The following is a 17,072-nucleotide window of genomic DNA, read 5'->3' on the forward strand; positions in this document are numbered from 1 at the left end:
GGCCTTTCTGAGGCCATTAAGAATGTTATGGTGGGTTTTCCCATTCCCACAGGTCTGAATGATACCATGTCCCTGGCTATTCAAATTGACCGGCAGTTGCGGGAGCGCAAAACTGCAAATTCCCTCATGTTGTTGTCTGAACAGACACCTGATGTGATGCAATGTGATAGAAAAACCGCAAATTCCCTCATGGTGTTGTCTGAACGGACACCTGATTTGATGCAATGTGATAGAATCCTGACTAGAAATGAGAGGAAAATTCATAGACGCCGGAATGGCTTGTGCTACTACTGTGGTGATTCTACACATGTTATCTCAGCATGCTCTAAACGTATATCTAAGGTTGTTAGTCCTGTCACCGTTGGTAATTTGCATCCTAAGTTTATTCTGTCTGTAACTTTGATTTGCTCACTGTCATCTTATCCTGTCATGGCGTTTGTAGATTCAGGTGCTGCCCTGAGTCTTATGGATCTCTCATTTGCTAAGCGCTGTGGTTTTATTCTTGAACCATTAGAAAATCCTATCCCTCTTAGGGGTATTGATGCTACGCCATTGGCAGAAAATAAGCCGCAGTATTGGACACAGGTTACCATGTGCATGACTCCTGAACACCGCGAGGTGATACGTTTTCTCGTTCTACATAAAATGCATGATTTGGTTGTTTTGGGGCTGCCATGGTTACAGACCCATAATCCAGTCCTTGACTGGAAGGTTATGTCAGTGTCTAGTTGGGGCTGTCGTGGTATTCATGAGGATTCCCTGCCTGTGTCTATTGCTTCTTCTACGCCTTCGGAAGTTCCGGAGTACTTGTCTGATTATCAGGATGTCTTTAGCGAGTCCAGGTCCAGTGCATTGCCTCCTCATAGGGAATGTGACTGTGCAATAGATTTGATTCCAGGCAGTAAATTTCCTAAGGGAAGACTGTTTAATCTGTCGATACCTGAACATACCGCTATGCGTTCATATATCAAGGAGTCTCTGGAGAAAGGACACATCCGTCCGTCTTCTTCCCCTCTTGGTGCGGGATTCTTTTTTGTGGCTAAAAAGGACGGATCTTTGAGGCCTTGTATTGACTATCGGCTTTTAAATAAGATCACTGTCAAATTTCAGTATCCTTTGCCGCTGTTGTCTGACTTGTTTGCCCGGATTAAAGGTGCCAAGTGGTTTACCAAGATAGACCTTCGTGGTGCGTACAACCTTGTGCGCATTAAGCAAGGGGATGAATGGAAAACCGCATTCAATACGCCCGAAGGTCATTTTGAGTACTTGGTGATGAATTTTGGGCTCTCTAATGCCCCTTCAGTTTTTCAGTCCTTTATGCATGACATTTTCCGGAACTATCTGGATAAATTTCTGATCGTTTATCTGGATGATATTCTGTTTTTTTCTGATAATTGGGACTCGCATGTGGAGCAGGTCAGGATGGTCTTTAAAATTTTGCGTGAAAATTCTTTGTTTGTCAAGGGCTCAAAGTGTCTTTTTGGTGTACAGAAGGTTCCCTTTTTGGGGTTCATTTTTTCCCCTTCTGCTGTGGAGATGGACCCAGTCAAGGTCCGAGCTATTCTTGATTGGACTCAGCCCTCGTCAGTTAAGAGTCTTCAGAAGTTCTTGGGTTTCGCTAACTTCTACCGTCGTTTTATCGCTAACTTTTCTAGCATTGTGAAACTTTTGACGGATATGACCAAGAAGGGCTCCGATGTGGTTAATTGGGCTCCTGCTGCCATGGAGGCTTTCCAGGAGTTGAAACGTCGGTTTACTTCGGCGCCTGTTTTGTGCCAGCCTGATGTCTCGCTTCCCTTTCAAGTTGAGGTGGATGCTTCAGAGATTGGAGCAGGGGCCGTTTTGTCGCAGAGAGGCCCTGGTTGCTCTGTTATGAGACCTTGCGCCTTTTTCTCTAGGAAGTTTTCGCCTGCGGAGCGAAATTATGATGTGGGCAATCGGGAGTTGTTGGCCATGAAATGGGCATTTGAGGAGTGGCGTCATTGGCTCGAGGGTGCTAAGCATCGTGTGGTGGTCTTGACTGATCACAAAAATCTGATGTATCTCGAGTCTGCTAAATGCCTGAATCCTAGACAGGCCCGCTGGTCATTGTTTTTCTCCCGATTTGACTTTGTTGTCTCGTATTTACCAGGTTCAAAGAATGTGAAGGCCGATGCTCTTTCCAGGAGCTTTGTGCCTGATGCTCCTGGAGTCGCTGAACCTGTTGGTATTCTTAAGGATGGTATTATCTTGTCAGCTATTTCTCCTGATCTGCGACGTGTGTTGCAGAGATTTCAGGCTGATAGGCCTGATTCTTGTCCACCTGACAGACTGTTTGTGCCTGATAAGTGGACCAGCAGAGTCATTTCCGAGGTTCATTCCTCGGTGTTGGCAGGTCACCCAGGAATTTTTGGCACCAGAGATCTGGTGGCCAGATCCTTTTGGTGGCCTTCCTTGTCTAGGGATGTGCGGTCATTTGTACAGTCCTGTGGGACTTGTGCTCGAGCTAAGCCTTGCTGTTCTCGTGCCAGCGGGTTGCTCTTGCCCTTGCCTGTCCCTAAGAGACCTTGGACACATATCTCCATGGATTTCATTTCTGATCTTCCGGTGTCTCAGGGCATGTCTGTTATCTGGGTGATATGTGATCGCTTCTCCAAGATGGTCCATTTGGTTCCTTTGCCTAAACTGCCTTCCTCTTCCGATCTGGTTCCTGTGTTTTTCCAGAACGTGGTTCGTTTGCACGGCATCCCTGAGAATATTGTGTCAGACAGAGGATCCCAGTTCGTTTCCAGATTCTGGCGATCCTTTTGTAGTAGGATGGGCATTGACTTGTCGTTTTCGTCTGCTTTCCATCCTCAGACTAATGGACAGACGGAGCGAACTAATCAGACTTTGGAGGCTTATTTGAGGTGTTTTGTCTCTGCTGATCAGGACGATTGGGTGACCTTCTTGCCGTTAGCTGAGTTTGCCCTTAATAATCGGGCTAGTTCCGCCACCTTGGTTTCGCCGTTTTTCTGCAACTCTGGTTTCCACCCTCGTTTTTCTTCGGGTCATGTGGAACCTTCTGACTGCCCTGGGGTGGATTCTGTGGTGGATAGGTTGCAGCGGATCTGGAATCTTGTGGTGGACAACTTGAAGTTGTCACAGGAGAGGGCTCAGCGCTTTGCCAACCGCCGCCGCGGTGTGGGTCCCCGACTACGTGTTGGGGATTTGGTATGGCTTTCTTCCCGCTTTGTTCCTATGAAGGTTTCCTCTCCCAAATTTAAACCTCGTTTTATTGGTCCTTACAAGATATTGGAAATTCTTAATCCTGTATCCTTTCGCCTGGATCTACCTGTGTCGTTTGCTATCCACAACGTGTTTCATAGGTCCTTGTTGCGGCGGTACGTTGTGCCTGTGGTTCCTTCTGCTGAGCCTCCTGCTCCAGTGTTGGTTGAGGGCGAGTTGGAGTACGTGGTGGAGAAGATCTTGGATTCTCGTCTCTCCAGGCTGAGGCTTCAGTACCTGGTCAAGTGGAAGGGCTATGGTCAGGAAGATAATTCCTGGGTGGTCGCCTCTGATGTTCATGCGGCCGATTTAGTTCGTGCCTTTCACGCCGCTCATCCTGATCGCCCTGGTGGTCGTGGTGAGGGTTCGGTGACCCCTCACTAAGGGGGGGGGGTACTGTTGTGATTTTGCTTTTTGCTCCCTCTAGTGGTCATTAGGGATTTGACTCTGGAGCGTCTGTCTTTTCCTATGTCCTCACCTGGGCCGTTAGTTCAGGGGCGTTGCTATATAAGCTCCCTGGACCTTCAGTTCAATGCCTGGCATCATTGAAATCAGAGCTAATCTGTTGTGCTCTTGTCCTCTGATCCTGGTTCCTGTTTTTCAAGCTAAGTCTGCTTCTTTGCTTTTTGCTTTTGTTTTGTTTGGTATTTTTGTCCAGCTTGTTCCTATCTGTATCCTGACCTTTGCTGGAAGCTCTAGGGGGCTGGTGTTCTCCCCCCGGACCGTTAGACGGTTCGGGGGTTCTTGAATCTCCAGCGTGGATTTTTATAGGGTTTTTGTTGACCAGATAAGTTATCTTGCTATATTCTGCTATTAGTAAGCTGGCCTCTCTTTGCTGAACCTGGTTCATTTCTGTGTTTGTCATTTCCTCTTACCTCACCGTTATTATTTGTGGGGGGCTTGTATCTTGCTTTGGGGTCCCTTTCTCTGGAGGCAAGAGAGGTCTTTGTTTTCTTCTCCTAGGGGTAGTTAGGTTCTCCGGCTGGCGCGAGTCATCTAGCGATCACCGTAGGCATGATCCCCGGCTACTTCTAGTGTTGGCGTTAGGAGTAGCTATTTGGTCAACCCAGTTACCACAGCCCTATGAGCTGGATTTTTGTATCTTGCAGACTTACACGTTCCTCTGAGACCCTGTCCACTGGGGTCATAACAGCTAACCCTAGGGGCCCTACAAGACCCTACGGCCACTAGTGCATACCACTACCCGTACAATAAAGGGTCCTCTAGCGCTATACAATACAATACTCCTCTAGGGATATCCTAGTTCCCACCAATAGAACGTTATATGTACACAAACATATATGGCGGTATAGATATTTCAATGGTATACTTTGTTCACAGCGGTCCCAAGAGGAAGATACATAGTGTAGATACACTTTTTAGACTGATCCACCTGATCGTCTGGGCCTATAAATACACTCTTTTGGGCTAACATTTACAGTAGTGTAATTAAAGATGCTTAAAGCCAGATTGGCTAAATATATGTTGGTGTGGTAAGCAACATCTAGAGCCAAATTAGCTCAAAATCATGCATATATAGTCTCTCTGCTATCGCACTCTAAAGACTCCTTTTCAAACAATGCTAGCAATAGCCCATATGTAGCCACAAGATGAGGCCAAAAAAAAAATAAAAAAAAATACTCATCTGAGCCGCTGTGTACCACCGACCGCCATATCCCTAAGCACGCCTCCCTGCCCTTTATCTTGCATTATACTGTGGTGGACTATGTCTGGTCCATGACGGATCAGAGATTCCCAGTGGAGCACAGTTTGCATGGCAGAGTTGTTTTCCATCTTGAGATTCACTGGATAATTTTATCTCTCCTGCAAAGTGTAAGATCTTATGGTTCTTTCTCTCCTGTGGATTGTTATATCTTATAGTCATCAGAGTCCTCTTTCACCTCCCTGTAGGGTATAAACTCTTATGGTCTGTAGGGTCCTCTATCTCTCTCCTGTAGGGTGTATGCTCTTATGGTCAAAGGGGTCCTTTCTCTCCCGTGAAGTGTTATCACTTATGGTCAGCAGGGTCCTTTATCTCTCTCCTGTAGGGTATAAGCTCTTATGGATAGGATGGTCTTCTGTCTCTCTCCTGTAGGGTGTATACACAATTTATGCAGTTAATAGCCCTCTGTGTCTGTACTGCTACATACTTAGGCTGTTAACTGGTTCATGCAGCTTTACATGAACACCCGAGCCTTACACTATGGCAGGTCCGAACAATGAAAGCAATTGTTACCATTCACCTCTTGTGTCTCCCCTTTTCCTCATAGTTTGTAAGCTTGCGAGCAGGGCCCTCACTCCTCTTGGTATCTATTTTGAACTGTGATTTCTGTTATGCTGTAATGTCTATTGTCTGTACAAGTCTCCTCTATAATTTGTAAAGCGCTGCGTAATATGTTGGCGCTATATAAATACAATTATTACTATTATTATTATACTCTTATATTCAGCAGAGTCCTCTCTCTCTGCTGTAGAATGTAAGCTCTTATGGTCAGCAGGATCTTCTATCACTCTCCTGTAGGGTGTAATCTTTTATGGTCAGCAAGGTCCTTTATCTCTCTCTTGTAGAGTGGAGTGTAAGCTGTTATGTTCAACGCTGTGGGGTTCTCTCTCTGGGGTCTTTCTCTCAAATTTATTCATCACAAATCAAATTTTGGAGGAAAATTTGGTGAAGCCGTCAAGTTCAAATTTCAAAAGATTCGCTCATCTCTAAATCTCTAAAAATATACAAAACAAGTACGTACAACTGAGACTTTGATAATTCACTAGTAAACTATCTAACAACTATGCATGTTGGGCAGTGTGGTTCAGTGATGAGATCATAGAAGTTACGGGATGATTAGACTTTCTTCCTTCCAATAAATCAATGAAGCCTTATTCCTTAAAATGAAAAATAAACAAACAAAAACCCCCCAGAAATAATTACATTATAATCACGCATACCAGGTATGTTTATTTCTCTGGAAATGTGATTTAATTTTCACTCTCTGCAAGAAAAATCTCAGAGATATTTCAGTTTATATGGCAGGAAAAGGCGAATTGTTCTGTTGTGGATGGCTAAGGGACAATTTTCTTTGCACGCTTTTCCTCTGTGTATAAACGCCACAATGAATAAAGTGATAGTGTCTGATTGAGTTCACCCTAACACCTGCTGTGTTAAATGACTGGAACACAGACAGCTTGGAATGACATGGAAGGTCCCACAGATGCTAGGCACTGTTGGTTTTTCATTAATCCTCAGCACTGTCACATCTGGTCCCCATACCTGGCAATCTTCCAGTGCGAATCCCTCCTCCACTTGGAAAGTTACTTACATATTTCACAGATTCTAAACTTAAAAAGAAAGCAGTGGTTGCAGTGGGATCACAGATCTGCGTGTGAGGATGATAATGACTGAAATAATCCCTACAGATGTAGTTAGATCTGGATGCCAAATCATTCATGGGATGCACAGCCTTCTAATGTGACTGTTCTCGACATTGATCTAAATGTGTTGGCGATACTCAGTACTACATACAGTATCCATTAACTATAGCAGATAATTATTGCGTTTTGGGAACCATGAAAAGATGATGATGTAATGAATGCAATGAAGGGTCATGGTATGACCTCAGGTTTCAAGGGGTTTTCTAACCCAAGGCAAACTTTTGGCAAGCAGTGAAGCCTACAGAATACTAAGAGTGTAATGTACACACTGTCAGGATTTGGCCATATTTGGCAATATTCTTTTGAGAGAAGAGAGAGAGACAATCTTCTCTTAACCCCTTCACAACTTAGCGATTTTCTGTTTTTGCATTTTCGTTTTAGGTTCCCCTTCTTTCCCCTTCTTTTTTATTTTTCATCAATCTAACCTTGTGAGGGCTTGTTGTTTGTGAGATGACTTGTACTTTTGAACAACACCATTGATTTTACCATTTGGTGTACAGGAAAACAGTAAAAACATTCCATGTGCGATGAAATTGCAAAAAAGTGCAATTAAACAATTGTTGTTTTTTTTTTTTTTTTTACCATTTTTGCTAAATGCTAAAACTAGCCTGCCATTATGATTCTCCAGGTCATTACAAGTTCGTAGATACCAAACATGTATAAGTTCTTTTTTATTTAAGTGGTGAAAAACAATTCCAAAATTATTTTTTTTACAAAAATGGCGCTATTTTCCGAGACCCCTAACTTCTCAATTTTTTGTGATCTGGGGCTGGTGAGGGCTTATTTTTTGTGCCCGGAGCTGACAATTTTGTTGATACCATTTGAGTGTACATACGATGTTTTGATCACCTGTTATTGCATTTTATTGCAATGTTGCAGTGACCAAAAAAGTTATTCTGGTGTTTTGATTTCTTTTCTCATTACATCGTTTACTAATTGGATTGATTCTTTTTGTATTTTGATAGATCAGGTGTTTCTTAATGTGACAATACTAAATATGTAGATTTTGGATTTTTATTGTTTTATTTTGAAGAGAGCAAAAGGGGAGTGATTTGAACTTTTATATATTTTTATTTTTTTAATACTTTTTAAAACAATTTCCCTGAGAGCCCTGCTATGTGTAGCAGAAATGTTCATCTGCTATGAACACAGGGCAGTGCTCATAGCAGATCGGCAATGACAACCACAAGCGTCTCCTGTAGACCCTGAGTTGCCATGCCAACCCATTGGCGCCCCAAGATCATATGACAGGGGCACCAATAGGCAGATCTGGTGGCATGCTTCCAGCCTGGACATGTTAAATGTCACTGTCAGAGATTGACAGCGGCATTTAACATGTTAACAGCAGCAAGTGGATCGATCCATGGGAAACCCGTGTTACAGTTTGAGTCCAGTTTGGGTCCAGGGCCTGTAAAAGCATAAAATTAATAATAAACATTATAATTAAACTTACCTGTTCAGCGATGCATCCTTCCGTACCGCTGTCTCCCGGCTGCATCTGTTTCCAGGGCCGTTCATTAACTTCCAGCGGTATTCACTGCACTCGGCAGTCTTCGGCTTTTTCTGGCAGTGTTCGTGTGGTGACGACAGGGTTCACCCCAGTTCATGGCTCAGGCCATGATATGGGGTAAACCCTAATGTCACTGCATGAACACTGCCGATGCCGGCCGAAAATTGATGAGCGCTGAGCAGTGGAGTGAATAACCCGGAAGTTAATGAGCGGCCCTGGATGTAGATGAGGCCGGGAGACAGCGAGATGGGAGGACGCGTTGCTGGACCGGTAAGTAGAATTATAATGTTTATTATTAAATGTATGCTTTGTTTTACAGCCCCCCCGGCCCCATCCCATATCTGTAAAGTCCAAGCTCGGGGTACAGACGCAAGTTTGCGTCATCTCGGGCCCCGAGCTCGAACTTTTCAAAAAACTATGACGAATGTATCTTGTATGTATGTAGTATGTATGTATGTGGTATGTACAGTATGTAGTATGTATGTATGTTGTATGTATGTAGTATGTATGTACTGTATGTATAGCAAATTTGGTGCCAATATTCAAAAAGGGGACAAAAACTGAACTCGAAAATTATAGGCCAGTAAGCTTAACCTCTACTGTGGGTAAAATCCTGGAGGGCATTCTAAGGGATGCTATACTGGAGTATCTGAAGAGGAATAACCTCATGACCCAGTATCAGCACGGGTTTACTAGGGACCGTTCATGTCAGACTAATTTGATCAGCTTCTATGAAGAGGTAAGTTCCAGACTGGACCAAGGGAACCCAGTAGATGTAGTGTATATGGACTTTTCAAAAGCTTTTGATACGGTGTCATTCAAAAGGTTGATACATAAAATGAGAATAATGGGGATAGGGGAAAATATGTGTAAGTGGGTTGAGAGCTGGCTTAGGGATAGGAAACAAAGGGTTGATATTAATGGAGCACACTCGGACTGGATCACGGTTAGCAGTGGGGTACCACAGGGGTCAGTATTGGGCCCTCTTCTTTTTAACATATTTATTAATGAGCTTGTAGGGGGCATTCAGAGTAGAATGTCAATATTTGCAGATGACACTACACTCTGCAGGTTAATCAATACAGGGGAGGACAATTTTATATTACAGGATGATTTATGTAAACTTTAAGCTTGGGCTGATAAATGGCAAATGAGCTTTAATGGGGATAAATGTAAGGTCATGCACTTGGGTAGAAGTAATTAGATGTATAACTATGTGCTTAATTCTAAAACTCTGGGCAAAACCGTCATAGAAAAAGACCTGGGTGTATGGGTGGATGACAAACTCATATTCAGTGGCCAGTGTCAGGCAGCTGCTACAAAGGCAAATAAAATAATGGGATGCATTAAAAGAGGCATAGATGCTCATGAGGAGAACATAATTTTACCTCTATACAAGTCACTAGTTCGACCACACTTAGAATACTGTGCACAGTTCTGGTCTCCGGTGTATAAGAAAGACATAGCTGAACTAGAGCAGGTGCAGAGAAGAGCGACCAAGGTTATTAGAGGACTGGGGGGTCTGCAATACCAAGATAGGTTATTACACTTGGGGCTATTTAGTTTGGAAAAACGAAGACTAAGGGGTGATCTTATTTTAATGTATAAATATATGAGGGGACAGTACAAAGACCTTTCGGATGATCTTTTTAATCATAGACCTGAGACAGGGACAAGGGGCCATCCTTTACGTCTGGAGGAAAGAAGGTTTAAGCATAATAACAGACATGGATTCTTTACTGTAAGAGCAGTGAGACTATGGAACTCTCTGCCGTATGATGTTGTAATGAGTGATTCATTACTTAAATTTAAGAGGGGACTGGATACCTTTCTGGAAAAGTATAATGTTACAGGGCATATACACTAGATTTCTTGATAGGGCGTTGATCCAGGGAACTAGTCTGATTGAAGTATGTGGAGTCCGGAAGGAATTTTTTTCCCCAATGTGGAGCTTATTCTTTGCCACATGGTTTTTTTTTGCCTTCCTCTGGATCAACATGTTAGGGCATGTTAAGTTAGGCTATGGGTTGAGCTAGATGGACTTAAAGTCTTCCTTCAACCTTAATAACTATGTAACTATGTAACTATGTATGTAGTATGTATGTAGTATGTATGTATGTAGTGTGCATGTAGTATGTATGTATGTAGTATCTATGTAGTATGCATGTATGTTGTATGTAGTATGTATGTGGTATGTACAGTACAGACCAAAAGTTTGGACACACCGTCTCATTTAAAGATTTTTCTGTATTTTCATGACTATGAAAATTGTACATTCACACTGAAGGCATCAAAACTATGAATTAACACATGTGGAATTATATACTTAACAAAAAGTGTGAAACAACTGAAATTATGTCTTATATTCTAGGTTCTTCAAAGTAGCCACCTTTTGTTTTGATGACTGCTTTGCACACTCATGGCATTCTCTTGATGAGCTTCAAGAGGTAGTCACTGGAAATGGTTTTCACTTCACGGGTGTGCCCGGTTAGGTTTAATAAGTGGGATTTCTTGCCTTATAAATGGGGTTGGAACCATCAGTTGTGTTGTGCAGAAGTCTGGTGGATACACAGCTGATAGTCCTACTGAATAGACTGTTAGAATTTGTATTATGGCAAGAAAAAAGCAGCTAAGTAAAGAAAAAGGAGTGGCCATCATTATTTTAAGAAATGAAGGTCAGTCAGTCCAAAAAATTGAGAAAACTTTGAACGTGTCCCCAAGTGCAGTGGCAAAGAACAGCCAGCGCTACCAAAAAACTGGCTCACATGAGGACCGCCCCAGGAAAAGAAGACCAAGAGTCACCTCTGCTTCTGAGGATAAGTTTATCCGAGTCACCAGCCTCAAAAGTCGCAGGATAACAGCAGCTCAGATTAGAGACCAGGTCAATGCCACACAGAGTTCTAGCAGCAGACACATCTCTACAACAACTGTTAAGAGGAGACTTTGTGCAGCAGGCCTTCATGGTAAAATAGCTGCTAGGAAACCACTGCTAAGGACAGGCAACAAGCAGAAGAGACTTGTTTGGGCTAAAGAACACAAGGAATGGATATTAGACCAGTGGAAACATGTGCTTTGGTCTGATGAGTCCAAATTTCAGATCTTTGGTTCCAACCACCGTGTCTTTGTGCAACGCAGAAAAGGTCAACGGATCGACTTTACATGCCTGGTTCCCACCGTGAAGCATGGAGGAGGAGGTGTGATGCTGTTGGGGTGCTTTGCTGGTGACACTATTGGGGATTTATTTAAAATTGAAGGCATACTGAACCAGCATGGCTACCACAGCATCTTGCAGCGGCATGCTATTCCATCCAGTTTGTGTTTAGTTGGACCATCATTTATTTTTCAACAAGACAATGACGCCAAACACATCTCCAGGCTGTGTAAGGGCTATTTGACCAAGAAGAAAAGTGATGGGGTGCTACGCCAGATGACCTGGCCTCCACAGTCACCAGAGCTGAACCCAATCGAGATGGTTTGGGGTGAGCTGGACCGCAGAGTGAAGGCAAAAGGGCCAACAAGTGCTAAGCATCTCTGGGAACTCCTTCAAGATTGTTAGAAGACCATGCCCCGTGACTACCTCTTGAAGCTCATCAAGAGAATGCCAAGAGTGTGCAAAGCAGTCATCAAAGCAAAAGGTGGCTACTTTGAAGAATCTAGACTATAAGACATAATTTCAGTTGTTTCACACTTTTTTGTTAAGTACATAATTCCACATGTGTTAATTCATAGTTTTGATGCCTTCAATTTGAATGTACAATTTTCAGAGTCATGAAAACACAGAAAAATATTTAAATTAGAAGGTGTGTCCAAACTTTTTGTCTGTACTGTATGTAGTATGTATGTATGTTGTATGTATGTTGTATGGATGTATGTATGTTGTATGTAGTATGTATGGATGTTGTATGTATGTGGCATGTTGTATGTATGTTGTATGTATGTATGTAGTATGTATGTAGTATGTTGTATGTATGTTGTATGTACTGTATGTATGTATGTAGTATGTATGTATTATGTTGTATGTATGTTGTATGCATGTATGTATGTAGTATATAGTATGTTGTATGTATGTGGTATGTATGTATGTAGTATGTATTTAATATGTTGTATGCATGTATGTAGTATGTATGTAGTATGTTGTATGTAGTATGTATGTTTTTTTTTTTTTACATTCAACACATTAGCCGGATGATGGGACTACTAATGTCCCATCATTGGCTAATGTGTCAATCACTGCCATTGTAGCAGGCATAGCCCTATGGGACTTGTAGTTCCATCGGACGATGCCTGCACACCCGCACAGACCCCCGGCAGGCCACACAGACCCCTGAGAGGCCTGTACAGACCCCCGGTAGGCCGCACAGACCCCCAGCAAGCCACACAGACCCCCGAGAGGCCCGTACAGACGCCCGGCTGGCCGTACAGACCCCCAGCAAGCTTTACAGACCCCCGAGAGGCCCATACAAACCTCTGGCAGGCCTGCACAGACCCCTGGCAGCCCGCACAGACCCCTGGCAGGCTGCACAGACCCCCGGCAGGCCCGCACAGACCCCTGGCACGCCGCACAGACCCCCGGCAGGCACGTACAGACCCCCGGCAGGCCCGCACAGACCCCGCCTACACACACAGACACGCAGTCTCCGCCCACGCACCGCCCACACTCCTTTATAGTGCATCATTGCACTATAGGAACTTCCGATTCCGGTATCCGATATCTTAAAAGTATCAGAACTCAGTATCGGAATTCCGATACAGCGAATATCGGCCGATACCCGATATTTGCAGTATCGGAATGCTCAACACTAGGAAGGACCATAGGTATAGTGAGAGCAATGCCGCATGAGGTGGGTGTCCCTACTGAGAGAGGAGACAGATACAGAGGATAGTTAGATCCTGCACAGAGAAGTAGAAGAGAGGTGATTAAAGGAAGAGAGTGAAAGGAGATTGGTCCTGGGTCAGGATGTCTAGCAGTACGGCCTCAAGTGTATAACTCAGAGAGGTAAAACGCCTAAACAGTGCAGAATAGAAAGACGATGAGTGCGCACAAGTCAGGAGTTACAGAGCATCAGAGACAGAAGAGATAAGTACCAGCCATGCTGGTAGGGTATGTGCACACATTGCGGATTAGCCTAATTTCTGCAGATTCTTCCCTCTCTTGCCAGAAAACGCAGGTGCGGTTTTGTTGCATTTTTGCTTCGCTTTTTTGCTGCATTTTTGCTGCGTTTTTTCCATGCGGATTTGTATGCGTTTTTGAAAGCTAAATAAAGATCTCTTATTGACAAAAAAAAAGAAATTGTGATGTCATTTCTTGTCCAACCTCCTCTTTTACATTTGTCCAACCCACACTCCATTACACACAGATAGACAGACAGACAGAAGGAATGAGATAGATAGATAGATATAGTTACATAGTTACATAGTTATTAAGGTTGAAGGAAGACTGTAAGTCCATCCAGTTCAACCCATAGCCTAACCTAACATGCCCTAACATGTTGATCCAGAGGAAGGCAAAAAAAACCCATGTGGCAAAGAATAAGCTCCACACTGGGGAAAAAAATTCCTTCCGGACTCCACATACTTCAATCAGACTAGTTCCCTGGATCAACGCCCTATCAAGAAATCTAGTGTATATACCCTGTAACATTATACTTTTCCAGAAAGGCATCCAGTCCCCTCTTAAATTTAATTAATGAATCACTCATTACAACATCATACGGCAGAGAGTTCCATAGTCTCACTGCTCTTACAGTAAAGAATCCGCGTCTGTTATTATGCTTAAACCTTTTTTCCTCCAGACGTAGAGGATGCCCCCTTGTCCCTGTCACCGGTCTATGATTAAAAAGATCATCAGAAAGGTCTTTGTACTGTCCCCTCATATATTTATACATTAAAATAAGATCACCCCTTAGTCTTCGTTTTTCGAAACTAAATAGCCCCAAGTGTAATAACCTATCTTGGTATTGCAGACCCCCCAGTCCTCTAATAACCTTGGTCGCTCTTCTCTGCACCCGCTCCAGTTCAGCTATGTCTTTCTTATACACCGGAGACCAGAACTGTGCACAGTATTCTAAGTGTGGTCGAACTAGTGACTTGTATAGAGGTAAAATTATGTTCTCCTCATGAGCATCTATGCCTCTTTTAATACATCCCATTATTTTATTTGCCTTTGTAGCAGCTGTCTGACACTGGCCACTGAATATGAGTTTGTCATCCACCCATATACCCAGGTCTTTTTCATTGACGGTTTTGCCCAGAGTTTTAGAATTAAGCACATAGTTATACATCTTATTACTTCTACACAAGTGCATGACCTTACATTTATCCCCATTAAAGCTCATTTGCCATTTATCAGCCCAAGCTTCTAGTTTACATAAATCATCCTGTAATATAAAATTGTCCTCCCCTGTATTGATTACCCTGCAGAGTTTAGTGTCATCTGCAAATACTGAAATTCTACTCTGAATGCCCCCTACAAGGTACTTAATAAATATGTTAAAAAGATAGATAGATAGATAGATAGATAGATAGATAGATAGATAGATAGATAGATAGATAGAAGGAATGAGGCTGGCGTCACACTAGAGAGTTTTACGGACGTATGAGAGGCGCAAAAACTATGCATTGCACACGGACCAATGATTCCCTATGGGGCAGGTCCTAAAGTAATGATGGTGTCAGGACTCGGAACATTTTTTACCTTTTGTGACTCTGGTGCAGGTGGCAATTTCATGGATATCGTATTTGCCAAGGAACATGGTATTGAAATTCAGCAAAGAGCCTCTCTAATTACCATGGAAACAGTGGATGGGTCACCTTTAATCTCTGGGCCTGTGGATCAGGAGACCGTACCCCTTGAAATTGTGTTGGAGCCTAATCATCAGGAGCAACTTTCTTTCTTGCTAATTTCTTCTCATTTTCCTGTGATTTTAGGCATTCCTTGGTTGTGTTCTCAGAACCCATTTATCAACTGGGAGACCAAGGAGATTACCTTTCCAACAAGGAGCAACTTAGTGTTAACAGAAGCTGTCCCGGAGTCCACGGCTACGGAACCACATGAACAGGTATTTACTTTACCTCCAGCATATAAAGAGTTCTCTGACATCTGTGACAAGAAGAATGCAGATCAGCTTCCTCCGCACAGGCATTATGAATGTCCCATTGAGCTGCTTCCTGGGGCAGCTATTCCTTTTGGTAACGTATAAACTTTGGCGGCACCTGAGCTTCAAGCCATAAAGGAGTATATTGATAAAAATCTGGCCAAAGGCTTCATACGTCCCTCTTCCTCACCAGCAGGGGCACCTATATTTTTTGTAAAAAAGAAGGATGGGACCCTGAGACCCTGTGTTGACTATCGGGAACTCAATAAGGTAACCGTATGAAACCGTTACCCTTTGCCTCTGATTCCCAAATTTCTGGAAAGAGTCCACCATGCTAAGGTGTTCTCTAAACTGGATCTTCGTGGGGCTTATAATTTGGTGCGTATTCATCCAGGGGATGAGTGGAAGACAGAATTCAGATGCCGGTATGGACACTTTGAATCTCTTGTGATGCCCTTCGGGCTTTGTAACTCCCCTGCAACGTTTCAACACCTTGCTAATGACATTTTCAGAGATTTGTTGGACCAGTTTGTGGTGATCTATTTGGACGATATACTAATCTTTTCTGACTCTCTACAGGAACATGAAGAATGTGTCAAAACTGTTTTAAGACGTCTGAAAGAGAACCATCTGTATATTAAGCCGGAGAAATGCGAGTTCCATCGTTCTGAGACACAGTTCTTAGGTTATATCATCTCTCCCCAGGGGCTGAACATGGAATCTGGTAAGATTCAGGCTATCCTTGACTGGTCGGTACCCAAGAACGTTAAGGAGGTCCAACGTTTTATTGGTTTTGCAAATTTCTACAGACGCTTCATTCAAAATTTTTCTGATATTGTCCGTCCCATTACATCCTTGACAAAGAAGGAAAAGCCCTTTAAGTGGTCATCACAGGCTCAAGAAGCTTTTGACTGGCTTAAGATCTGTTTTACATCAGCACCGCTGTTGATACACCCAGATCCAACACTTTCATTCATTGTGGAGGTGAATGCTTCTGATAATGATTTGGGGGCTATTCTCTCCCAAAGAACTGGAGAGAAGGGTCTGCTACATCCTTGTGCTTTCTTTTCCCATAGACTAACCTCAGCAGAGAAGAATTGCGATGAGGGAGACAAGGAATTGCTGGCTATTATTGCGGCTTTCAAAGAATGGAGGCATCATCTGCAAGGAGCTGCACAACAGATCATAGTGCTAACTGACCATCGCAATTTAGAGTTCCTTAAATCCGCTAGATGCCTTTCTCCTCGTCAGGCTCGTTGGAAATAATTTTTAAATCATTTTAACTTTGTTATCTCGAACTGTCCAGGTTCTTGTAATGGGAAGGCTGATGCTTTATCCCGAATCCATGCTGCGGATTCCGTACCTGGAGCCCCGTCCAATACCATTCTATCTGATGCTAATTTCATCGAAGTAATCCATGATCAGGACTTGTGGAAGGAGTGCAGGGAGGCATATGACGGTGATGTATTTCTGGCCAACCCACCTGTGGATATTAATCTTGTCTTTAAGGGTGGCATGTGGTTCAGAGATCGACGTAGTTACATCCCTGAGGTAGTCCGTCTGCAGATCCTCAAGTTGGTACATGACTCCAAGTTGGCTGGTCACAGGGGGGTACAGAAGTGGTGGCCAACTTGCCTGAAGGATACCAAGGGCTATGTTCTCTCTTGCGAGGTATGTGCCCGTTACAAGACTCCTCACGTGACACCTACGGGTCTTCTACAGCCATTACCTGTTCCGTCCCGCCCTTGGGGGGTCTATATCAATGGACTTTATTGTAGAGCTGCCTACATCGGGGG

Source organism: Ranitomeya variabilis, chromosome 5 (genome assembly GCF_051348905.1).
Source record: "Ranitomeya variabilis isolate aRanVar5 chromosome 5, aRanVar5.hap1, whole genome shotgun sequence".
Taxonomy (NCBI): domain Eukaryota; kingdom Metazoa; phylum Chordata; class Amphibia; order Anura; family Dendrobatidae; genus Ranitomeya; species Ranitomeya variabilis.